The following is a 26,222-nucleotide window of genomic DNA, read 5'->3' as shown; positions in this document are numbered from 1 at the left end:
ATCGGAATTATATCTAAAACAGAATTCCCAGAAGGCATGTGTGGATGAAATGTGCACCTGGAGAAACAGTGCAGGGGAGACTTGGCAGCACAGAGCCCAAATTAAGAGACTGCACAGTCGCGATCTGGATAGGGGAGGAAGGAAAAGGTTCAGGGTAGCCACACCCTAGAATTTCTCAGGAAACACTGTATCTATTAGGATAGTTATAGTTTTAGTTTGATAAGATGTTGTCCATTAGATGTAGAATATGCAAATAAAAGATTGGACTCTTGGATTTCTGTGTCGTCTTTGGGCTTGGGCTTGACAGCATGATTGTTTTAAGCAGGGGTGGTATTCACTTACCTTCCCTACCAGTTCACGAATGTGAGTCGCACAAATTTGGTCGCACACGCCCCAACCACGCATGAGCTCAGCCTTCCGTGCATGTGCTTTGGCTTGAAAGCATGCCTAAATGGGAGATCATAGAACCGGGGAGGGGGGGGAGGCGTGCCCACCTGTGATTTCCACTACCAGTTTGGCCGAGCTGGTAGAATACCACTTCTGGTTTTAAGCCAAATAGCTTTAAAATACAGGCAGAAAGAAATGGGTGGGCATGCTGTATATTTCTTTCCATCTTTTCCCCACTATAACAAATAACTGCCCCCAAACTTTCTCAAAAGGTCTAACTGCATTTAGGGTTTGCTCTTTTAATCAGGCACGATGCCATAGAGCAGTGTTCCTCAGCTTTGGCAATTCTAAGAGGTGTGGACTTCAACTCGCAGAATTCCCGAGCCAAACAATCGTGCAAAAATGATTAAGGCTTCTCTAGGAACAAAATCTTTGTTTTCCTCCCTCCCCCCCCCCTTTTCAGACATGCAAGCACTGAGGAGAGTAAAAGAGACAAAAAAAGAGACTGCCTGCCAAGCAGGGGTGATATTCAGCAGGTTCTGACAGGTTCTGGAGAACCGATAGCGAAAATTTTGAGTAGTTTGGAGAACCGGCAAATACCACTTCTGGCTGGCCCCAGAGTGGGGTGGGAATGGAGATTTTGCAGTTTCCTTCCTCTGCCACACCCACTAAACCACGCCCACATAATCAGTTATAAAAAAAAATGAATTTCACCACTGCTGCCAAGTCTACCCCCCACCTCACCCATTGTGGCTCTCTGACTCTGATTGGGACATGGATTTTTATCAGACTTGTGAGATAAAGGGGAAGTTGGAAAACTAGCTAGTGTGGTTGCCCCTGCATTGATAGGAATAGTCTTTTAATTTTCCCATCATCTTTTGACAGAACACTAGGTATATATGTATATATCTATAGAGATTCACAGTCATCCAGGTTATGGTTGCCCCAAAGGTGCTTTTTCAAGATGCAACTGGCTTTTCTGGTTTTTCTTTGAAGACATTTTGCTTCTCATCAAAGAAGCTCCTTCAGCTCTGACTGGATGGTGGGAATGGAAGGAATGACTCACTAAAAGAATGCAGCTGTCTGCAAGGAGTATAAAACCTTCCGTTTCCCACCAGCCAGTCAGAATTGAAGAAGCTTCTTGGATGAGAAGCAAAACGCCTTCAAAGAAAAACCAGAAAGTCCAGTTGCCTCTTAAAAAGCACCTTTGGGACACTAGGTATACATTTTCTGAATGGGAGATAGCAGTAGACTGTGCTGAAGGATATTGTGGAAAGGAGACAGCACGTGAGGACTTTTAAATGTGAGAATGTCTTGATCTTGAAAAACTAAGGAAGATTTGAACCTGGTTTGCTTTTGGATGGGAAATCCTTAGGCTGTAGGCTAGACTGGGAATTTGAGAAAGTATCTTGGAAGAAAAGAATGGCAATCCATTTCTATATCATTGCCATACAAACTTTATGGATAAATCTCCAAAGTTATTAGCAAGCCCACTTAATTCAAAGTTTTTATCATTATCTTTTAATATTCCAAACTCCCAAATGTTTTCCTCTTATTAACTTACGTAAATGTTGTGATTTTGCCTCTCTTCTCCCTGTTCAAAGGAAATGAATATGTCAATGACACTAGTAGCTCTTGGCTAAAATATTGGAATTTGTTTTGATATGTATATAGATGACACTCATTCTCTGCAGTCTGAAAACAGTGCATTTGAACAGTAGCAGGGTTACATGAATACCTTATTCATTGTATTACTCTTATTAAGAAAGAACCAGACATCTTTTGCTCAATGCAGAATAGTCAGTGTGTGTGTGGTGTGTGTGTGTGTGTGTGTGTGTGTGTGTGTTGTTCATCAGGAAATAAGCATATAAAACATTTTTAATCGGCTATAATAATTTTTGGCAGACACTGCATCATTTTCTTCCAAAATTAATTATCTTCTTCCTCCCTGACCAGAAGAATATATTTTTTATTCATATAATATGCTCATATGTATGTAAGCATCCAAATGTAAAATGATTACCTATGGCAAGCTGGAACAGCAGTACCTTTCTTGATATCAGCAAAGCTAACTGTTTCTTAATTGGGAATTCAGTATTTATTCATATTATTACTGAGTCATCCTTTCATTATTAAAGCATCCTGAAAGATGTTTAGCATTTCAACAGAGGGAGGGTAAGAAAAGTCAAATGAATATTAAAATACCAAAGTGACAAAATGCAAAGCATGTAAAAGATGACATAATAATGACTAGACAATTGGTTGATTCATGATCATTCAACGTTATGATAGATCGTCCCCCAAGGTATTTAAGATCCAGTTCTAAAGTTCTGATGTATGGGATCCTATTTCAGGCACTATTCAAACAATATTGATAAATGGACAGCCATTTGCAGTATCCTGCCATCACATGACCATGATTTATGACATTTTTGCCAAAACGCAGTGCTTATTTCTGGGTTTTGACAAAAATGACCCACAGTAATGAATGGATTTGTTTAACAACTGTAGCATTCAGTTAAGGACTGTTGACTCATTTAACAGCCATGATTATTCACTTAATGACTACCACAAAAAAGTTTGTAAAGTTGAGTTAGTCATATGATGACCCATTTTATGACCCTCATGGCTTACAACTATAATGGGCAAGCTCTATTGTGGTTGTAAATCGAGGGCTACCTGTCCTGTATCAACAAGTGATTGAACTTCTCATTTTTAAAAAAAAAAAGTTTCTTGCAGTTATAGCAGGGGTGTCCAAACTTGGGAACTTTAAGACTTGTGGACTTCAACTCCCAGAATGCCCCAGCCCCAGGGAATTCTGGGAGTTGAAGTCCACAAGTCTTAAAGTTCCCAAGTTTGGACACCCCTGAGTTATAGAAAACAATTCCTTCCTCATACGAAAAGTCACCTCTTCTTGGTCCTGCTATGTTGTCTTATTGTAGAGGAGGTGATGATGAGCATGCTGAAAGGGGTGAACAAAGAGTTTATTAAGGCTATCCCAAGACAACATACCCCAGTAGGGTTAAGCAAGGCCTTAAAGTCACTACATCAGTTCTGCTAAAGCAGGGGTGTCAAACTCAATCCCATTGTGGGCTGCATTGGGATTTTGTTTGTCCTTGGGAGGCCGGGGTAGCCATGGCCTGGTCATCATGGCAGATTGGGTGGGCATAGTTGGTCCCAGGGTGGCAGGAGCCGGTCCCTTGCTGTCTCTGGGACAGCCCATAGACCAATTCCACAGCCTATCATGAGCCAGGTCTGGCCCGTGGGCCATGTGTTGGATACCCCTGCGCTAAAGTAAGTAGACATCTGATTAACCACCATTTTATTAGGTACTTAGCCCAAAGAAACAACAGCCCACAACTTAAGAATTGGCCATCAACACTCCAATCAAACAATAAGAAGCAGGCACCACATAAATATGACACGCAGAATAGCCCAAAGCACACATTCTAGTGAAAGAGAAGTTCCCTGAGGATGGGCTCCAGCATGAGTCCAAAAACTCAGAAGACTAAACCTCTGGTCCCAATGACTGACCCAGATTAGATCTACAACATTATCCTGGGACATGTATATTTGCTTTAATTCCTAAGTAAACAATTTTATTGGGCAGCAGTGATGTAGGAAGATGTTTGAAATGGATGATTATTTTAGTGATCATGTCAAAGGCATCATTTCATACTACACAGGAGAAAGCAACAAGAAGCCACTCTTTTATTTTACCAAGAAAACCACATGGACAGGCAGTATATAGTAAAGTGATTGATGTTGTGATGATGGATGATGGGGCTTTCAGATTGGATGGGACTCAATGTGTTACTGAGGAACAGCTGAGTACCTTTTGGAGTTTTACTTGTATTTACATTAAGTCAAGATGAAAGCTTTCAGAATGTCCAGTTTTTGATGTTGCCATGCAGGCAAGGGAAACACAAAGCTGCAAAAACAGAATTACAGTCGGAACAAAGAAGGTATAAAACACGAATATGGAAAAGCTCAGTACAGTGAAAGATGAAATGATCTACTACATATTGACAATTTACACAACTTAGATTGAAATTACCACTTTCGGTCAGAAAGTGTACGACTCAGAATATCTATGTATGACTCAGAATACACACAGAGACATACACACACACACAGACACACACACACACACACTGTATATATGTTTTCCTAGATTTTCACAGGTGTAGATATGCTGGTCTTGTTCTATTTGGGTCTTTTCCTGTGTAAGATTGAGATTGTCTTGGCAATGTTTCAGCGAGGTCTCACTCGCCATCTTCAGGCTAAAGATGGTGAGTGAGACCTCGCTGAAACGTTGCCAAGACAATCTCAATCTTACACAGGAAAAGACCCAAATACAACAAGACCAGCATGTGTGTGTGTGTGTGTGTGTGTGTGTGTGTGTATGTGTATGTATGTATGTATATGTATGTGTATGTGTATATGTGTGTGTGTGTGTGTGTATTTATATAAATAAAAATGTAATGTTTGTTTGTTCAAAATCTCAAATCTCTGAAAGTTCTTCACTGATTGCTTTGAAATTCTGACACAACGTTGCATTCGACTATGCACATGTTTTTATATATGTATATTATATAGATGTCACACCTGTGACAGGTAAAAACATGCTTTTTTGAAAACCAGCGCCATCTGCTGGACGTAAAAGCAACACACGCTATACCATAGCGTTCATTTCTTGAGTATAGTATATTCAGAACAGTTCGGCCTCTCTCCAGCTTCGTCCCAACGGCCCCTTTATATATGTGGCTGGGCTGCGGCTGCACCCTTTCTGCCCCTCCTCCGACGAGCTTCGCCATTTCCACCAAGGGGAGCTGAAGCCTTTCGGCCTCCACCTCCCCTCTCTCTCCTCCCCTCCCACCAGGCCTTTGCTGTCTGCGGCGGGGCGGTGCCTGCCCCATCCCTCGACCGCCTCCTCCCACCCTTAAGCAGGCCTCCCCCCGCCCAGCCCAGTGAAGCTCCAGAGGAGGTGGAATGGAGCGTCTCCTCAGCCCGGGCCAGCTGCGCGCGGTCTCCACCCCCTCACAGCGAGCCAGCTACGGCCTCACCAAGGCAGCTCCAACTGTCAGCCTGAGGCGCAGCAGGGCTGGGGGGGCACTGGGTGCCCGTTGAGGTGGCGACTGCAGCAGTGATGGCACCTCACGTCCACGTTGCCAGGGGTGGCTCCTTCCTCCTCCTGCTCCTCAGGGGACGCCGGCAGCCTCCTCTTGCCGCCACCGCTGAGGGAAGCTGGGTCAGGGGTGGTGGCCTCCTCCTCCTCATCTCCTCCTCAGCTCAGTCAGGCCGGGGCCTGTGGGAGCGTCCTCCGTGGTGGCTCTTGCAGGGGCCACTTCCATGCAGGGGCATATATATATGTATTCGGGTCTTTTCCTATGTAAGATTGTCTTCCCAATCTTACATGGGAAAAGACCCGAATACAACAAGACCAGCATACCTACACCCATGAAAATTAATCTAAAATCAGCAGAAACAAGATATACTGCTTGTGTTCAGACACTGGTATGCCAATGTTTGAAATACTAAAGAGGAAAATGTAGTCAGATTGTATGAAAAGCAAAAAATGAAGCAGGAGAACAGCTTCTGTGAATTCAATACTTTCTTTCTATACGCAATCTAATATGATTTTTATAGAAACTTTTATTAGATAATATACAATTAATGTAAACTAACATAACGTAAGACAGAAAAAAGAAAAAGCAAGCAAAGAGAATGCAAAAACTGCAAGAAAAGAAAAGAAAAAAGTTGAAGAAAAAATAGATACAAAGAAGTAGCTTCCAATATTCTTCACAGCATTTATAATTACACTTACATTTAACCTCCCTCTCTAAATTTATATCATAATTCTCTTCTTTCTACCCTGCCTAATCATCAATGCATTAAATCACAAGTTCATTTTTCTCATTTTTATGCAAAATGTCTATAAGAGGTTTCCCATCATCAATAAATGTAGATAGTGCCTTTCGCTAATCAAAAAAATTAATTTATCAACCTCAGCAAGATCTATCAACTTCACTGACCATTTCTGATATAACCACAGTGCTCATTTAGTGAAGCACCCTTGCCTCAGAGGTGGTATTCAGCAGGTTCTGATCAGTCCTGAAGAAGCGATAATTTTTGAGTAATTCGGAGAACCATTAAATACCACCTCTGACTGGCTCAAAATTTGAATCCCACCACTGTCTTGCATGGGTTTTTTTCTAACTGTTAATCCGTTAGTCCCAAAAGGAAAAGTTTTGTCTTCAATAGAATATTAATCTTTGAAATCCTCTGTATCAAAGTATGTATTTGAATTCAATTTTTAAGGCTTTTTTCTACATCCACGAAGCATAATATAACATCCCTTCATGTTGTTCATATCTATTTGAAGGACAGTTTATACGTTCTATATAATTTCTCTGGTGCCATATACCAACAATACATCATTTTATAAAACTTCTCTTTAAGATTATAACATGATATACATGTCAACCCTTTTGACTCCGTATTTTCCCATTGGTCCATCTGTATATTATAACCAAATTCTTAGCCCACTATATCGTTCATTCTTTAATCTGTCCTTCCCCCGTTTCAAATGTCACAAATAGTTTATACTTTTTAGCAATTACAACTTAGTTTTCAAACAATAAAAACACCACTTTAAACATGGATGTCACCAGGTAGAGTACACCGAAATCGAATGAGACTACAATTGAATACAAAGAAATTAAAACTAATAACATCAGGAACAGCAACACGGGCTTAGAATGGGCAGTAAAGATTTTGAAGTAGTAGTCTTTTAAGGATTGACTAGTAGGATTAAAAGCTACAAGCAGTGAAGAAATATGCTGCAAAGGAGCACTTGGTAGAGTAGCAAAAAAGATCTTGGAAAAGATATTCACAGGCCATGATATATCTAAACCTGAAAAGAACAGAATCTTGCACACGGCAGTTTTCCCTGTGACATTCTATGAAAGCACAAGTTGGACTTTTGAAGGAAGTATGTTGACATATTTGAACTTTGGTGTTGAAGATGACCCCTGAGAATAGCCAATAATGGATAGCTAAGAAAATGAACAAATGGACCGTAGAACAAATCAAATCAGAATTCTCCTGTCAGCATACATGATCAGACACAAATATTCATATTTAATATTTAATATTTTCTATCTTTTGAAAAGTCCGGAGGAATGAGTTTTGATCACAGGGAGCATGGGTTTGAAAAATATATTGATTTTATTACCAAAGGGGTACTTGTAAACATCTCATTAGTGGAGGGAAATTAAATTTCTGTATTACTATCCTGTATGGATAATGGAAAGATTAGAGTGAAAGGTAAGCATCAAAACAAACCCTTAACCAGCCACAGATTAAGATTTTGAAGATTGCAAAAAAATAGGAAGGGGAGGAGGGGGAGTGAAGATTGAATGAAGTCTTTCACTGCATTTACAATTTGGAACCTCTTCAGTTTCATGTTTCATTCCTGGTAAAATATAAGTGAAGAATACACAAATGCTTTTTTAAAGAAAAGCTTCATAGAGGCCACTTTCACTAGAAGATCTAACTTCACTTGTACATGACTGCCATCAATCTAAGTTGGTTTTTGTGTGGTGTAATACAATAAAATGGTGAATTTTAGAGGTGAGTTGACCTACAACTCACAGCAACCTCAATCAGGGTGTCCAATCATAGAGTAGCAGCTTAACAACATCGGGATAGCTATTACTGTCTCAGCCTATGGTCTATAGCAGGAGTGTCCAAACTTGGGAACTTTAAGATTTGTGGACTTCAACTCCCAGAATTCCCCAGCCAGCTGGCTGGGGAATTCTGGGAGTTGAAGTCCACAAGTCTTAAAGTTCCCAAGTTTGGACACCTCTGGTCTATAGAATCCATTAGCTTGGCTTAATTTTTGATGCTTTATGAAACTGCTCGCAATGAGTTCATATCTGTGTTTTGGGAAGCAATGCTTAGTAGATTTTTAGTCCCCTTGTATTAATTGGAAGTCCTCTAATACAGTTATTACATAGGGTTATGATATTGTGGTCTATAGAATCCATTAGCTTGGCTTAATTTTTGATGCTTTATGAAACTGCTCGCGATGAGTTCATATCTGTGTTTTGGGAAGCAATGCTTAGTAGATTTTTAGTCCCCTTGTATTAATTAGAAGTCCTCTAATACAGTTATTACATAGGGTTATGATATATTGTGGTCTATAGAATCCATTAGCTTGGCTTAATTTTTGATGCTTTATGAAACTGCTCGCGATTAGTTCATATCTGTGTTTTGGGAAGCAATGCTTAGTAGATTTTTAGTCCCCTTGTATTAACTGGAAGTCCTCTAATACAGTTATTACATAGGGTTATGATATATTGTGGCATGTTAGCAAGATCAGATTATTGTATTTTTTTATGGTTCACATTCTATGTGAATAAACGAATAATCCGACAAATTGCAGAGATTGCAAAGAGCACTATCATTATTAATCACAGCAGCAAGTGCTTTCTTGATATTTCTTGTGTAGAAATCAATGCTACGAACAGCACATTTATTGGAAGAAATGCAAAGAAGAGTGCAAAATTCATACTCTGACACTTACTAGTTTACTTTATAATAAGTTCTATTGTTCCTGGTTGGTTATATTAGTCTGTGTTATGAATATAATTTGTAACATGTATTTTTTTTAAAAAAGGTAGAGAGCAAAACAGGTATATTCCGTACTACTACACAAGAGGGCCTTCCCAAGAAATGTTATTTATATGCATTAGATAGCTGTAAAGGAGAACATAGGATGGATTCCATGTGTCAAACCACAAATTTAGGTAATACATCAGATGCATCCTGGCACTGAGAATAGAATCTGATTTAACTTTGTGGAGAATATTTATGTTTGTGTACATGTGTGTTCGAAAGAGAACCAGAGAAAAAGAGAATAGCTTTGTAGTTTTAATTTTGTGGCACCCAAGATCCCAGTATTGTAAGAACCAGAATGCAATTGGGAAAGTAAAATTATGTGATCTGTTAAGGTATTAATAAAATATCATCATGGACGGTAACTGCTTGAATTATATCACTTAGATTTGATCTCCAAAGTATATAATGCTATTTACACATTCTTTGTTTTTATTTTTATTCAATTCAGAGTTTTAATGGACTATTTCGAATATAAAAGCTCCTTCAGAATTATGCCGTGTTTCCCCCAAAATAAGACTGCTTTGAAAGTAATAAAGCTGGGATAACAATTTAAAAAATAAGAAAATAAATAGAACATACAAAAAAGGTTGGAAGGGACCTTGGAGGCCTTCTAGTCCAACTCCTTGCTCAAGCAAGAGACTCTACACCATTCCAGACATATCACTGTCCAGTAAACTAAGGTTGATCATGTTAGATTGGGTAATGGATAGGCACACACAGGCTTAACGGTAGCAACAGCTCTTTATTAAGTACAGCAAGTGAGAACAATCCAGCGAAGGTTGAGTCTGACAGCAGCCCTTTTATAGGGAGCTGTCAGACCCTTCGACCAATAGGATTAAACCTCTGTTCCTGCTGGAACAGAGTACCTTGGACCAGAGGACCACTATAGTTAGAACAAGTATCTAACACTCCTCCCCTCTTGGATGGAGTAATCCTACTTGTTACGTAGTCAGGCAGGTAGGCGGGCTTTTAGGTGGCTCTGCCAGACCTGTGCAGTTTAGTAGGAGGGGTTTCCTTGGAATGGTAAGACAGACCTGTTTGCTCTGCAGCTCCGCTTGGTGGAAGCTCCTGGAACCTTTCACAGGCCATGGCTGGAGCTTCTGGAGCAGGTTCGCTTGGAGCTCGCTGCGGGCCTGCAACATAACCAGATAAGTTTCCCGATACCCTCGGGCTTGAGCTGGCCATGGAAGGAGTGAGTGTTTGCTCCATTTGGGTAGGGCTTTGGCTAACTTGTGCAGGAGTTACCTCTAGTTGTCTAAGAGTGGAGTTGGAGAGGCGGCCACAGAGTTGGTCAATATGCCTTCTCCAATTCCTACCGTCCTTGAGCTCTAGGAGATAAGAGCGAGGGCTGGTGACGCCTATCACTGTGGCAGGAATCCACAGAGTTCCCACTGCATACTTGTGGGCGTATACCGAATCCCCTACACTAAATGTCCGAATCTTGCTTGTGGAGTCTGGGGGCGATGAGGCAGAATAATTGGGGTGAAGCCGGTCTAAATGGGACCTTAGCTGGCCACCCATGAGAAGCTCAGAGGGGCTTCTCCCTGTAGTGGCACTGGGTGTGATGTGCTGAATAAGCAAATAGTGGTCAACCCATGTTTGCCAATCTCCCGGACCAATTCTGGAGAGGGCATCTTTTGCAGATCTCACCATTCTCTCTGCCTGACCATTGGAGGCTGGATGGAATGGCGTGACCAGGGCACGCCTGATTCCCTGAGCTGCTACGAAGGTCTCAAATTGCATGGCTGCAAATTGAGGCCCATCGTCAGAGACCAAGACATCGGGCAGGCCGTGCATGGAGAAAAGTCTCCGTAGCACCTTGATGACCCCTTCTGCCGTAGTGGAGGTCATGAGGACTACCTCTAACCATTTCGACTAGGCATCCACAACTACGAGAAATGTCTGGCCGTGAACTGGGCCAGCAAAGTCAATGTGCACCCTAGACCATGGTGCTTGAGGTCACTCCCACTCCTTAGCGGGCGCCTCTGGGGGAGCTGGTCTGAACTCCTGGCACGGTGTACAGGTAGCCACCCATTCTTCAATCTCCCTGTCCATGTTAGGCCACCACACGTAACTCCTTGCCAAACACTTCATCCTGACAATTCCAGGATGGCCTACGTGTAAAGCCTCTAATACTGCAATGCACAGTTTGGGTGGAACAACAACCCGGTCCCCCCACAGTATAAGCAGCCATTTACAACCGATAACTCATCACGTTTGGCAAAATACATTTTGAAATCATCCCCAACAGGCCCCGTGGGCCACCCCCTCCAGACCCAGTTCAAAATTTGTTTGATGGTGGAGTCCTTTGCAGAGTGATGGGCAATGTCACTGGATGAGACAGGCCCAGTCTCAAGGCAGTCAATTAGGAGGACTGGTGTCTCGGGGGTAGGGTCAGCGAGAAGTTCAGGCAGCGGGCAGCAGCTTAGAGCGTCAGTGTGCCCCAAAGTGAAGCCTGGTTGGTGGATGAGACGGTAGGAGTAGGCAGCTAGGAAAATGGTCCATCTGGTCATGCGAGGTGATAATGACATTGGGGTAGGTCGGTCCCCAGCCAGTAAGCCCAACAACGGCTTGTGGTCCTTAACCAGTTCGAAGTCATGGCCATATAGATACTCATGGAACCTCTTTACTCTGGCCACTGCAGCCAAAGCCTCACGGTCCAGCTGGCTGTAGTTCCGCTCTGCGGCAGACAAGGTCCTGGAGTAAAATGCAATAGGAACTTCGGTTCTGTTGGGCATGCAGTGGCTGAGGATGGCGGCGACGCTAAACAGGGAAGCGTCGCAGGTCAGCACCAACAGTAGGGTCTGGCTGTATTGTACCAGAATGGCATCCGCCGACAGGAATCATTTTACCACGGCAAATGCGGCAGCCTCGGCTCTGCCCCAGAACCACTTCGCATTCTAAGCCAGAAAATGGTGTAAGGGCTCAGCAATAGTGGCTTTCTGTTTAAGAAAGACGTTGTAGAAATTAAGGAGCCTGAGGAACACCTGCAGCTCGGTTTCATTGCGAGGTGTGGGGGCATCCTGAATTGCCATCGATTAGGTACCCTAAGAATTCAACCCTTGGCACGTTAATTTGGCATTTCTCTTTTTTGAGATGGAGGCCTTTGTCTCTAATTCGAGCCAAAACTGTTCGTACACGTTTGAAAAGTTGTGCCTCATTTGCAGCCGATACCAAGATGTCATCAAAATAGGGGATGACTCCTGGAATCCCCTGCAAAAGCCGTTCCATGATGCTTTGGAACAGTCCAGGGGCGATACTAATGCCAAATTGCAGGCGGTGACATTTGAATGCACCCCTGTGCATCACAATGGTTTGGGCCTCCATCTACAGGCAATTGTTGGTATGCCTGTGCCATGTCCAATTTTGCGAAAAATTTCCCGGGGCCTAATGAATGAAGGCGGTGCTGTACAATGGGTACATGGTAGGCACTTTGTTGTAGCGCTTTATTTATTGTGCACTTGTAGTCCGCGCAGATGCGGACAGACCCCTCAGATTTGACAGGTGTCACTATAGGGCATGCGTGTGTGATTGACCAGCTCTAGGATTCCCTGGCCTACGAGCTTGTCAATTTTCCTGTCAATTTTGGGGCCGAGAGCTAAAGGTACTCTCCTGGGTTTTAGCCTTATTGGGGCTCTATTGGGATCCAAACTAAAGGAAATTGGAGTCCCCACATACTTACCCAGACTGGTGCCAAAGACGTCCTCGAACTCCTTAAAGATGGCTTCAGCCCATCGTCTTTCAAGGCATTGATACCGGTCACTTCTAGGCCCAGGGCTTGGAACCAATCTAACCCTAGGAGGCTCTGCAGGTTGCTGCTGACCACTGTCACTGGGAGTTTCCCGCTGAACTGCTTGAACTTCACCTAGAAGGTGCCTTGGCCCACGATGGGGACCCGGTTTCCCTGGTAATCATGTAGGCGGATGTCAGGGGTGCGATGCTGCTGCTTCTTTAGGCTAGGAATAGCCTGCTTTAAGGTAGACCATGGCATTATGGTCAGTGATGACCTGGTGTCGATTTCCATTTCACATGGAGAGTCCTCGATGAGGACTGTGACCTTCAGCTTTTTTGGCTGCCTGGTGCGGACTTGGCCGATTGACGTATGGTAGGTGACTCTATTGTCACCCTCTGAGCACCGTGGTGGCTTCTGCCAGGCCCCTTCATTGGGGCCTCTGTTGGCGGGTTGGTGCGCTTCTAGGCTGCAGGTAGTGGCAGGGAATTCACTCCAGCACACCTTGGCGATGTGCCTCTTTTGCTTGCAATGCTGGCTGGTTGCTTTCCGGAAATGGCAAGCCGATTTGGCATGGTCTCCTCTGCAGCTAGCACAAGGCAGGAGATGTGGTTTGAACTTGCGCGCTGGCTGGGCGCGGCTACTGCACATGCGGCAGCTGTCATCTTCCTCACCCTCTGAGCTCTCAGGTTCTGCAGCCTCGTGATGTACGCGTGTACTCTTTCGCATGTCTTGTGGAGTGCTTTGGCGCTGCAGAGTGTCAGTAGATTTGATGGCTGATTCGGATGGCTTCGTCCAGAGCGATCTGCAGAGTGAGGTTAGATTGAGAAAGTAACCTCCTCTGTAGGTTAATGTCCTGCATGCCACAAATTATCCAGTCCAGAATCAGTTCGTCCAGGTCTCGGAATTCGCAGTACGCTGCGGCCTTGCGAAGTGCCACAATGTACTCATTAATTGACTCGCCCTCTTTCTGGTTCCTGATGTTAAACTCATGCTGGAGAATGTGCTTGAATGGCTTGTGGGCATAGTGGGTCCTTAGCGTCGGCTGAAGCACAGACAGGGTGACTGATTGTAGTGGTGTCGGCTCAGAGAGGTCTTTCGCCATCTCGAACACTTCCCGGCCACAGTATCCGAGGAACATGTTCTTCTTGTGGCCTTCAGAAAGGCCCATGAGATTGTTGACCTCGAGGAAGCAGTCAAATCGCAGCCTGTACGTGTCCCAGTGCTCGGTGACCGGGTCATAGGGAGTCAGTGGGGCGTGCATGGCCTTTTTTTGTTTTGAGGGCGTTTTGAGTTTGCCGCTCAAAAATGGCTGCTCGAAGCCGTCCTGAGCTCTGGGCTGGAGGTACTTGCTGGATTGCTATGCTGTCTTTGGTTCACCTATTTATTTATTCTTCGCATTTCTAAACCACCCCCTCTCCCAAAAAGGGACTCGGGGCGGTGTACAGTTCACACAACACATAACAGGTAATAAATACAATATAAATATAAATATAAATATAAATATAAATATACATATACACATGGAGGAGGTTAAAAAATTAAAAGAACTGTATAGAAGAATAAACTATGGCTCTAAGAGCCCTAAAATCAATTAAATTTAAAATACTACCCTTAAAATAACCAGTTGAGAGTATACTTCCAGGAGGTAGAAGTTGTAACAATTAAAATTATGCCAGGCCAGCTAATCGAAACAGGTGAGTCTTCAATTTTTGTCGGAAGGAGCGGAAGTCCGTGGTGGTTCTAATGTCGGGGGGGAGGTCATTCCAGAGGGTTGGGCCCATCACAGAGAAGGCCCTATTCCTTGGCGCCGCCTGCTGGCATTGCCTGGTGGACGGCACCTGGAGAAGGCCCTCCCTGTGAGAGCGGATTGGCCGCAGGGATGTTTGTGGGAGGATGCGATCCCGCAAGTAACTAGGTCCTGTGCCATGGAGCGCTTTAAAGATAGTAATCAAGACCTTGAAACGCACCCGAAAAACCACAGGCAGCCAGTGCAGCTCGCGCAGGAGTGGTGTTACATGGAAATATCTAGAACTTCCCATAACAACACGCGCGGCCGCGTTCTGGACTAGCTGCAGTCTCCGGGCGCGTCCCAAGGGAAGCCCCATGTAGAGAGCATTACAGTAGTCTAGGCGAGACGTCACCAGCGCATGAGTGACTGTGCATAAGGCATCCCGGTCCAGTAGGGGGCGCAATTGGCGCACCAGGCGAACCTGGTGGAACGCCCCCCTTGCCACGGCTGCCACATGGTCATCCATTGACAGCCGGGCATCTAGGAGGACGCCCAAATTGTGCGCCCGTTCCACAGGGGGCAATTGCTCGTCCCCTATGGCCAGTGATGGGGTCAGCTGGCTGAACCGAGGTGCCGGTAGCCACAGCCACTCAGTCTTGGAGGGGTTGAGTTTTAGTCTGTTGTCCCCCATCCAGACCCCGTCGGCTTCCAAACACCGGGACATCACTTCGACAGCCTCGTTGGGGTGGTCTGGGGTTGAAATGTACAGCTGTGTATCATCAGCGTACAGATGGTATTCAACCCCAAAACCACGGATGATCTCGCCCAGCGGCTTCACATATGCATTGAACAGAAGGGGCGAGAGTACCGATCCCTGCGGCACCCCACAACAGAGTGGCCTCAGGGTCGATCTCTGCCCCCCTGTCAACACATATTGCATCCGGCCGGAGAGGTAAGAGCCGAACCACCGTAGAACGGTGCCTCTGACTCCCATCCCCTCCAGCCGGTGCAGTAGGATACCATGGTCGATGGTATCAAAAGCCGCTGAGAGATCTAATAGGACCAGGATAGAGGAACAACCTCTATCTCTGGCCCTCCAGAGATCATCAACCAACGCGACCAAGGCTGTCTCTGTGCTGTGCCCGGGTCAGAAGCCGGACTGGCGTGGGTCTAGATAGTCTGATTCATCGAGGTGACGCGGAAACTGCTGCGCCACCACATTCTCAACAACCTTCGCCAGAAAGGGAAGGTTGGAGACTGGACGATAATTAGCTAGCTCCATTGGGTCAAGTGAAGGCCTCTTGAGTAAGGGCTTCACCACCGCCTCTTTCAAGACAGTTGGTAAGGATCCCTCACCCAACGAGGCATTCACCAGGCCCAGAAGCCAGCCTCGTGTCACCTCCCAGGATGCCAGTACCAGCCAGGAGGGACACGGGTCCGATGAACATGTGGTGGGTCGCAGCCATCCACGCAACCTGTCTAAATCCTCGGGGGCAACAGAGTCAAACTCCTCCCAGAGTGGACTCATAAGACTCGCTGTTGACGGCCCGTCCAGACCACCGGAGGGGGCCCATCCGCTTTGGATCTGAGCGACTTTATTCTGCAGATATTCTCCAAACTCCTCTGCTCTTCCCTGTAAGGGTGCCCCCCGCGTCTCTTGAACCAAGAGGGAGCGGGTCACCCTAAACAGGGCGGCAGGGCGGTTATCCGCAGACACAATAAGAGCGGCACAATGTCTGCGTTTGGCCGCTCTCAATGCCACAAGGTAGGTCCGTAAATAGGCTCTTACCTGTGTTCGATCAGACTCGGAGCGTGAGGACCTCCACCTGCTCTCTAGACGTCTCCTATGGCGCTTCATCACCCTCAACTCCTCGGTATACCAAGGAGCCCGGGTGGGTCGCTGCCGTAGGAGAGGTCGCAAAGGCGCAACTCGGTCCAAGGCCCCAGCCGTCGCCCGATTCCAGGCGGCCACTAGGTCCTCCGACCGAGCGCGGGTCAGGGCTACAGGTAGTGGCCCAAGCTCCATCTGGAACCTATCTGGTTCCATCAGGTGCTTGGGGCGGTACCAGTTTGGACAGACTGGCTCTGCCTCCTCGCTATGGGGGGTAGCGCCAGGGAAGTCCAGCCGGAGACAAGAGTGATCTGACCATGACAGGGGAGTAATGTCTAAATCCCCTATTCCCAGATCACTCGTCCACTGCTCAGATACAAAAATAAGGTCCAGTGTGTGGCCACCTTCGTGTGTGGGGCCCTGAATTAGTTGGGTCAGGCCCATGGCTGTCATGGAAGCCATGAACTCCCGAGTCACCTCGGATGCTGCTCCCGTCGACGACAGGTTGAAATCCCCCATAACCAAAAGTTTAGGGATCTCCGCCGCCGTCTCCGAGATCAGCTCGAGGAGCTCGGGCAGGGCTGCTGACATATAGCGAGGAGCCAAGGATACAATCAGCAGACCCCACTGCCTCCCTGGGCCCCATTTCACACCAAGTGACTCACACCCGGGTATCTGAGAAACAGTGAACTCTCTCGGCTCTAGACCATCCCGTATAACTACCGCCACCCCTCCACCCTTACCCAGGGCCCGAGGCTGATGGAATGCATGGAAACCTGGTGGGCACATTTCCACGAGGGGTAAACCACCCTCGTGGCCCAACCAGGTCTCCGTTATTCCTGCAAGGTCCAGCTCCCTTTCAGAGATCAACTCATTAATGAGGGGGGCCTTGTTGGTCACGGACCTTGCATTGCAAAGCATCAGCCGCAGGCCCTGTCTCTGTAGTTCCCGACCACCTAGGTTGCGGGGGTTGGTACAAACGACCGGGCGTAGCCAGCAGCCACGGTCTCCCAACCGACCTTGTGATCTTCTCTTGTCCTCGCATCCCCCCCTCCCCACGACCGTTGTAATAAAACAACCCTCTACCGGAATAGCTTGTTCCCTCTCCCCCCACCACTCCGCTCACTTCCCTCCTGGACTCACCTGTTCGTGTGGCACTGGCTTCCCTCCTGGCCTGGTTATCCCCCCCCTTCCCAGAACCCCCTAAAAACAGTATAAAACATTTAGCTAAAAAGCCCCTCAGCTTCCTCTTCTTGCTGGATTGCTATGCTGTCTTTGGTTCACCTAGTTGCCTTCCAATCCCACCTTCGTCACCAGTGTTAGATTGGGTAATGGATAGGCACACACAGGCTTAACGGTAACAACAGCTCTTTATTAAGTACAACAAGTGAGAACAGTCCAGTGAAGGTTGAGTCTGACAGCAGCCCTTTTATAAGGAGCTGTCAGACCCTTCAACCAATAGGATTAAACCTCTGTTCCTGCTGGAACAGAGCACCTTGGTGGAAACCACTATAGTTAGAACAAGTATCCAATAGATCCCTTCTGTTTCTGAATTCTGCACTCTTGTTCCTTCTGTAGGCTGATATATAATTTGCCTGATTTTTGCCCTTGTGGTGCTCTTCCTCCTGTCCCCCAAAATACTCTCCATAGTACATCACATCTGTAGAGGAAAAAGGGGATGACCTTGACAGATATGAGGAAAGATCACAACCAAGACAATGATCAGTTAAGCAAAGTAAATTAAGGTAAGGTTGAAGTAAATTTTGTCTCAACTGCATCATCATATCTTTTAGACAAGCTATCTGTACATCCACTTTCTGCTGATGTTGCAACAATATAGCCTTGAGGTGCTGGGAGATAACAGTGTGCCTCTCGGGGATCAGAGACCTTTTTCCTTTCTAGAAAGAGAATATGAGATTTGCAAGGTTGATGTCAGCCCTACAAGGTCAATTAGATTAAGAAACTAGTGCCATATAGATCAGGTTTACATTTATTGTAACAAAATCTTGCAAATCTAAATGCGTTTCTCCTCTCCGTCTTCGTATGAACCAGGAAAGAGCTTGTGCAACACATTTGTTTAAGTTATTTTTGGGCCCAGGCTTAAGCCCAGTTTATCTGACCATTGCCCTGGTAGTGGCTCTAAATTATCAATGTATGGGGACTGATTTATAGACATGAAAGCTGGCTCTCTCTCTCAGCTCAACCAACCTCATAGTCTGTGGGGAAAATAGGAGAAGGAAGTATTGTGGCCTGCCAGTAGCCAGCACAGCCAGCAGCAGATTCGGACAGTGAGGAGGTTGGGGAGGAACATGGGCCAGTCCTGGAGTCTGGGGAAGACTCTGATAAGGGCTCTGTGTTGGAGGGAGGGAGCCAGAGTTGTATGCCAGTTATCAGCTGCCTTCAGAGTCGGACATCAGTGAGGCAGACAAAAAGCTGGAGCCTGTTCCCAGTGTGCGCATGTGCAGAGTTGCAAGATGAAGAGAACAGCTAAGGAACAGGGGTTGACTTGGGAGTAAGACCACAGGTGGACAATGAATAGCCCCTCCCAGAGGAAATAAAAGAGGAGTGAACGGAGAGCGGAGTTTGCAGGAGACAATTAGTTGGCTTAATTGGTTCATGACTCTCCGAAACTCCATGCCAAGTTTTTAAGATATGGGCCTGTGAGCTCTCCAAGCCAGATAAGGTCTGTGACTGTAAATCCCCTGAAAGACTTTGCTGTATGTGAATGAGCAGAATTCACAGTAAATTAATAAAAGGGGTTTTTGTCGGGACAAGGAGTTTGCTTCATGCTCTTGGGAAGCTTCGGTCAGAACATTTGGCTTGTTTGTTGCTTTCAGTTACTTAACAAAGTAATGAAAGTGGGGTAGAAAAATCAATCAATCAAACAAATAAATAAATTATGCACTACAAGGATTTTGCAAGGACAGACTCCAAGAAAAAGGAGGAATGGTGAATCACCACATAGGAGGCACATACAGCCTTCAGTTCTTAATTGTGGTGAACATCTGGGTGGGAATATGCCACAATAACACATCTCCATAAAACTGGAGACTATGCTGAAAGAAAGACTGATAGCCAGGCAATAAACCCAAGCTAACCAAGTTTCTTTGGACAAGGAAAAGCCATGACCCAGCCGAGGTTGGGAGGTAGGGTGAAGGATGGGTTGGGGAGTTCTCTGTAAGGAAGTTGCAGGGCCTGGAGAGTTTTAGCAAGTAATGCACTAGGAACCACAGGAGAACGCATTATGTTCATAGACTCCCACAAGTTCTTAAAGGACACTGGGTCTATTTGACCGACTTTGTAAAGTATGTTTAAATGGAGCAAATTTAAAGTGTAAATAAACCTTTAGAGCACCAGAGTACTTAATGCTACCTTTCAATCAGGAAAAAAATTAAACCCAGAAAGGAAGGAACAGAGCTATAAAGTTTAAAAGAATTACATTCAGAAAGCTTGTATTTTGTAGTTATATAAGTACTGTGTGCTGAAAATGGGATAGACATGGGGATAAAAGTCTTTCTATTTTTTACCACAGTTTTACATATGGGACAGGTAGTCCTCAACTTATGGCTGTTGTTTAATGGCAAAAAACTGCCCATTTGGGAGAGTGGATTCAGATTTATGACCTCTAGATTTGCTTAACAACTGTTGTAAAAAAAATGGTCAAAAAAGTTTAATTTGGTCATGTGGCGCTTCAACTGACAATTGCAATGACTTATGATGGGAATTCCAAGCCCCAATTGTGATTGTAAGTCGAGGACTGTCTGTTACAAATCACAAATGAAGTAAAATAGCTATTACTAAAAGTTATAGAAAGGAGGAGAGAACTGTTGGACCATTCCAGAAAAAAAATATTATTTAAGATCGATAAATTCACCGAAAAGAATACTATTTTGTCAGCCAGCAAAATTCTTATGGTGCATAAAATGGAGTACCTTGAAGTACCCACAATGGAAGATAAAATAGCAAATGCTTTGTCGGAATATTGAACCTTTCATGGATTTTTGGATGAAAATGGAAAGACCTGAAATGATTACTTTCAATCATTAGACTGAATGATTGAAAAAGTATTGAAGAAGAGGACGAAGCGATTATGCTTTAGAGGGATAATAGTTGTGATTATAACTGCTGTAATGAAGATCAGAAGTCACCTTTTAAATTCTTTTTTCTTTCTTTTCTTTTAACTGTGTTGTTTCCTGCATTTCTTATTCTCTTTTCTCTTTCTTTCTTCTTTTACATATTTGTCATTTTGTGTTATGCAAATAAAATTCTCAGTGACACACTCACACACACATACGTGTGTGGGTGTGTCGATAGAATATGTATGTATGTATGTATGTATGTATGTATGTATGTACTGCATACACACAGTATACAGTATACATAATTTTGTACATACATACATACATACATACATACATACATACATACATACATATATACGTATATATGTAGGTATGTATGTGTATACACACACACACACACACACACACACACACAGAAAGACATATACTTGTACTTGTAGCCAATGATCCATGCATATTCATGTATACAGAAAGAAAAGGGAGAAATAATTCCACCGTATACAAATTTTATAAAGTTACCCATCAGGCTAACAGCAATTCTATTCTTACATTGAAATTAGTGGGTTTTAAAAAAAAATTCTGAACATGCATTTCACTCACTCTCCCTTGACCCAACAATACTTTAGCTAGCTGTGGTGGCCGTAGGGATACAATCTCTCTGTGCTGCCTTAATTAGATATGCGCTCTCCAAATCTTCATGGCTGACTGAAGGATTTTGTTGTGTTTTGTTTTGAAAACAGACTAGGGACATCAGAACATTTTAAGTAAGATGGAAAGAAGCTTTCTTTCTTTTTCTTTCTTTTTTGTCCTGAGCTCAGAACAAAACTCAGGGATGCAAACAAGAGTATTTCAAGCAGAGATGATTCTAAATTACCATTCCGAACATGGAATATTTTGGGCAACATTTCAGCAGTATTGTTCTTGCCAGTAAGGGTCTAGGAATCTACCATACTAGATTCTCATAGTTTTAACCATCTACATGAAAAGCAGAGACATCACTGAATACATTATTCTTTAAATAAAAGCAACAACGTACAGAGGAGAATGCAGAAGAGTGACAGCATTGTCAGTGGTGGGCTACATAGGAAGGCTTTATATGTATAAATACTGCTTTAACCATTTAGTTGTGTCCGACTTGTTGCAATTTTATGGGCAAGTGCTCTCCATTCTATCTTGCATGCTGCCTTATTGCCATAAAGTGTTCTGGTGAGATTTTTTTTACAGAGTAGTTCACCATTGTTTTCCCTCACGGTCCCCATTTACCTGAGCTTGTGAAGGAGGGAGAGTTCCCCCCCCCTGAATTAATGAAGTGTGAATCGTCGGCCTTCCAAGCAGCATATTTCCAGATAAGCAGAAAAATAAAACCCGAGAACATATTCTAATGAACAACTTTAATATGAAATAAAATAAAATAATACAAATCTTACCATCTAAATCTTACATTTTGGCAAGAGCTATATTGCCCACCTCCTTCGGCAGGCAAACAGAAGATCAGAAGGAAAGTAAAGAATGTGTGACGTATTATGAGACATGCGCATTAATCATTGTCAGATAAGAAACATTTCTACAGTATAACTCAGAATATAAGCTCAAGTTGATAAACAAATTAACGCAGTGACAGAGCTTGGGACCGGGATATGGTTGATGAACCAACCATATGGCTGGGTTATGCATACAAATACATAAAGAACATTGTATACAAAAAGCGCGGACAGGCTGTCTGTCCTTCCAAACCCACATACTATATTGCCAATTTGTATTTGTACTGGGGTGTATACAAATACAAAACTACACATTGACAATACAGTATGTGGGTTTGGAAGGACAGACTGCCTGACCAAGTTATAAATCCCTGTGCTGCCTTCTATCAGTTCCCCCACTGACAGGATGATCCAGCTGCCAATCAAACAGCAGCTACCAATCAAGAAGCAGCATTGGGCAGGAGGCAAGGAGGAGTGGGGAGGAACAGGCTGCCAGGAAGCTTGTTCACCATGAAAGCCTCATGAAGAATAGGCTGAATAAACAGAACCAAAGCCCCAAAGTCAAACTTTAGTTAGCCCTGATGAGAGGAGGTAATTGGGAGAGAGAAAACTGGAGAGAGACAGTGGACTTTATTTCTTTCCCTCAGTCTGGCTTGAGGTTTAAGCTCTTCTAACCACCTCCCTCACAGCTGCCAAAAAAGCCAACACAGTCCTAGGCTGCATCAACAGAGGGATAGAATCAAGATCACGTGAAGTGTTAATACCACTTTATAATGCCTTGGTAAGGCCACACTTGGAATACTGCATCCAGTTCTGGTTGCCACGATGTAAAAAAGATGTGGAGACTCTAGAAAGAGTGCAGAGAAGAGCAACAAAGATGATTAGGGGACTGGAGACTAAAACATATGAAGAACGGTTGCAGGAACTGGGTATGTCTAGCTTAAGAGAAAGAAGGACTAGGGGAGACATGATAGCAGTGTTCCAATATCTCAGGGGTTGCCACAAAGAAGAGGGAGTCAAGCTATTCTCCAAGGCACCTGAGGGTAGAACAAGAAGCAATGGGTGGAAACTAATCAAGGAGAGAAGCAACTTAGAACTGAGGAGAAATTTCCTGACATTTAGAACAATTAATCAGTGGAACAGCTTGCCTCCAGAAGTTGTGAATGCCCCAACACTGGAAGTCTTTAAAAAGATGTTGGATAGCCATTTGTCTGGAACGGTATAGGGTTTCCTGCCTAGGCAGGGGGTTGGACTAGAAGACCTCCAAGGTCCCTTCCAACTCTACTATTGTATTGTATTGTATAAAGATGGAGCCAAGTTTAGGAAAGAGGCGAAGAAGCGCAGGTAGGAGCAAACAAGTTGAAAAGGTGAAGAAAAAGTAAGGATTTTAACAAAAGTGAAATAGAAAACAGAAACTAAAAAAGATAGAAATAGATTGAATTCTATTGAAAAATAGAGCTCTATAGAGGGACGCCAAAGACATACAGGGATTAAGACAACAGGAATGTAGAAGTCATCAATAAAGAAATATATTAGGGACAGAATAGAAATATATGAAATTATAGTGAAGGTGGATTTTAAAGAATATAATGTGGATGAGCAGCATACATGTGTGTGTGTGTGCGTTATATATACACACATGTGCATTTGCTCTTCATGTGTGTGTGTGTGTGTGTGTGTGTGTGTGTGTAATATAATTTACATACACATACATATACTTTATTTAAAAAATGATGTTTGTGTGTGTAGGTTTTGGCAAGTTCTTGGCAAAGTTTTTTTTTGCCATTGTTTGCTTCCTAGAGCTGAGATAGTGTGACTGGCTCAAGGACAATCAGCTAGCTTTGAGCCTAAAGCAGGATTAAAACTCATGGTCTCATGGTTTCTAGGTCAGTGCCTTAACCATTACTTAATACTGGCTCACTACAGAAAACAGATAGCTGAAATAGACAATAGTTTTATTATTCATCTTAATTTCTGAACTAGTTGAAGGCATTGATCATTTACAATTAATTTTTATTTGAAATATTTTCTTTTTGTGAAATATTAGTCTCTCTCCCCCTCCCCAGATATTGAAAGGGGATATAAAAACCCAAATGAATGTCCAAATTTCTGTTGAGTCTAGATTAATCTGATTATTTGTGGTTCTAAGAATCCATGACAGTGGAAAAGATAAGACAGTTTGATTCACAGGACTATTAATTTAATAATTCACATTGAATGGTGCACATTTTAATTTAGATGTAGCCAAATCTAAGGATTGGGCAGTGGGACATGGCCAAGGGACATTTCCATTGTTATAATTCCATATGTGATCAAATGATAGATGTCAAAAGTAGAATAGCTAACAGTCTTTTCATCTGGCTCATGTATATTGTGTCCTTTAAGAAAACTGAAATGCTGATCCATTATAATCAACTTCTCGTATATTTATTTGCTATTTTTATTGCCCAAGGAAAGATTCTTTGATCAATTGCCAGGTTAATTGTGTCAATCTTACAGCAGCCTATTAATCCAGCACATTTTGGTAATTCCATTCTATTTAGTCACTTCATTATTCAGATGTGGTTTACAACACTTGGACTAGGAAGGGTTCTTCGGCTATTTTGTTCAAGTAATGATGCAACTCTAAGTTCTTTAAAATAATCCATAATTTTCACTTTTTAAACAGTAATTTTATTAAACATTAATAGTAATTTTATTGAAGATAAAATTAATTAAGAAGGTAAAAAGTAATAAATAATAATATAAAATGAAAAATAAAGGAATATAAAGAAAGAAAAATAAAGTGCAGAAATGAAGGAAAAATAAAAATAGAAAAGATAGAAGAAATAAGTATAGAGAAAAAGAAAATAAATATATAAAGAAACAGCTTCTCCCTTTAAAACAGTATAAACTATTTTAGTAACTTGTCTTCTGTTAAAATATAAACAAATGATCTCTTCTTCCTGCATCTCATCTATAAAGAAATATTAAAGCCTCATAATTCATTCCTAGTTAGATAAAGTGAATTAAGGGTTACCTTAATGTATCTATTTTAACGTTGATCAAATAAACCAATGTTATATTCCTTCCTTTTACTTTTAAAGCTTTAATCCCTTCAAATACTGTTCCTAAAACCTGATTTCTTTCTTTTCTTTTTTTTTCCTTTTGGTCCTTTCTCACAAAATTCTTCAAAACTTTAACATGATTCTTTAAAAAAAAACAATAGAGGAAAGTTATCCAGTTATCTTTTGGAGTGTTGTTCATATATCCTTTTAAATTATTAAGATATTAGTTTCATTTGTTCATTTCCTTTTCTATATTATTATTGTAGTCTGTCATTTTTAAATCCACTTTCACACTAGCTTCAATCTTGTTCAGTAAAACTCTTTACTTTTCCACAACATCTTTTAAACATAGTCTGTTTATAATGGCAGACATTTTTAAATTATCTTCATTGTTCACAAATGTCCTTCAATATGCCTGGCATTAAAAGTATTATGCTTCTTCCTGCATTGGCAAATAAAATTTAAAATTTCTTCTCCTTTAATTGTAATTTTTGTTTCTTTCTGGTTCCCCTAGAATCTAACCTTCAGAGTCCTATTCCATCTGCTTATTGCTTTAAGAATTTGAAACAACAGTATTTTCACATGGGAGGGAGTCTTATAATAATTTGGTTTGCAAAGGGTTCACTAAAAAGAGCATGATGCTCTGGATGAAAAGCTTTTTTGAAGCATTAAAATGGCACTCTCTGGAAGGATCAGCATGACTGTTTTGAAGATTTTTCTGGTTTGTCTCCTATTGTGGGTGTATTGCCCAACATTTTGCTGACATCCCTTGCACTTGTGTAAATCCTCTTGCATAAATCCAAACCTTTTGAAGACATCTAGACAGTTCCCAACATATAATACAGCTTTAGAATGTAATTGCAATAATAAAACTCACAAAACAGGGCAAAAGCTAGTGGAACTAGCTAGTTTTATCAAAACATAAGCATTCTCAGTAACACAGTAGATGCTTTATGCATAGACCTTCCTTTAGGTCTGACATTTCCCAGAGAGAATATTTAGTACCAACAGAAGAAGATTGTTATCTCAGTCATCTAAAGCACCAAATTCCAGTGCCTTAAAGGCATAGTAGGTTCCCACTACCTTTGGCCCTTCCTATAGGTTTCTCCCTTTTGACTTACAAATACTGTAATCATAGCTACAGCTGCTATTTTCTTGAAAGGTGGTCTTTCTGCAAGACCAGATGTCCTTAGATTTCACCCAGTGCAGCAGTGGGAAATTCTATAGGTTTTGAATCATATAAGGAA

The 26,222-nt window shown here is 43.0% G+C and overlaps 1 long non-coding RNA gene across 3 annotated transcripts in view; it reads left to right on the top strand.

Moving 5' to 3' along the window:
• Positions 1 to 26,222, top strand: part of LOC309389992 — a 944,060-nt gene that overhangs the window by 383,127 nt on the left and 534,711 nt on the right. The gene's annotated exons all lie outside the window — the stretch shown is intronic.

The sequence above is a fragment of the Natrix helvetica genome (genome assembly GCF_964273705.1).
Source record: "Natrix helvetica genome assembly, chromosome: 3".
Classification (NCBI taxonomy): domain Eukaryota; kingdom Metazoa; phylum Chordata; class Lepidosauria; order Squamata; family Natricidae; genus Natrix; species Natrix helvetica.
Note: the sequence above shows the minus strand (reverse complement) of the source record. Positions and strands in the feature narration are given on the sequence as shown.